The sequence below is a fragment of the Sinocyclocheilus grahami genome, unplaced genomic scaffold (assembly GCF_001515645.1).
Source record: "Sinocyclocheilus grahami isolate Dianchi unplaced genomic scaffold, SAMN03320097.WGS_v1.1 scaffold2411.1, whole genome shotgun sequence".
NCBI classification, from domain to species: domain Eukaryota; kingdom Metazoa; phylum Chordata; class Actinopteri; order Cypriniformes; family Cyprinidae; genus Sinocyclocheilus; species Sinocyclocheilus grahami.
Genome location: NW_015507590.1, coordinates 1 through 768, shown reverse-complemented (window position 1 = coordinate 768; position 768 = coordinate 1).

The following is a 768-nucleotide window of genomic DNA, read 5'->3' as shown; positions in this document are numbered from 1 at the left end:
CAAATCAAAAGTATCTTCACACCAGGACAGTTACGTTACCAGCAAATATGTCAGCCACAAAAAAATCTTTCTGATCGCCGATCATCTTGAAAACCTTCATCCACTTTTATACATGAGCCAAGACGATACAGATCAATCTCTGTCCTCCATCCATGTTACTGAACGTTTGACGTGTTTCATCAGAAGCCAAAGAAACCTGAAGAGAAAAGTTGCCATTAGAATATGACAGACACTGACGTTCCATTTACTTATTCAGACAATCACTAAAATTAAACTCATAGCAGAAGACATGTTTGCTTTTGAAGTACAGAATAATGCTGATTGATATTAGATTGCTTCAGATTTATCTACACTTTTAGGAGCTCAATTTCTATATTTAATTTTACTGAGTGAGTTACTGAGCATCTTTCTGATAGTTGTTTGTTAGTCAAAAATAAGTGGATGACAGTACTTTGTTTTTCAAATTTATAAAAATACCTCATGAACTGAAATTGTAATGCTGTCATTATTTTCATTGTCATTAATATTATAAAATGACTTCAAGGGGAAATTCTTCTTCTGTCAAACACAGAAAGTTTCATAAAGTTGATTATGGAAAACACTTCAAAAGCACAATATGCCATTTTCACTTAAGGTTATATTGCTAAACAAATTTAAAAGTGGTTTCATGAAGGCTAGGATGAAGATAACTGGCCCCTCATTCACTAGGTCTTAATATAATTTAACTTTTAATCAGTGATTCAGAAGAACAGAATACATTTCTACATC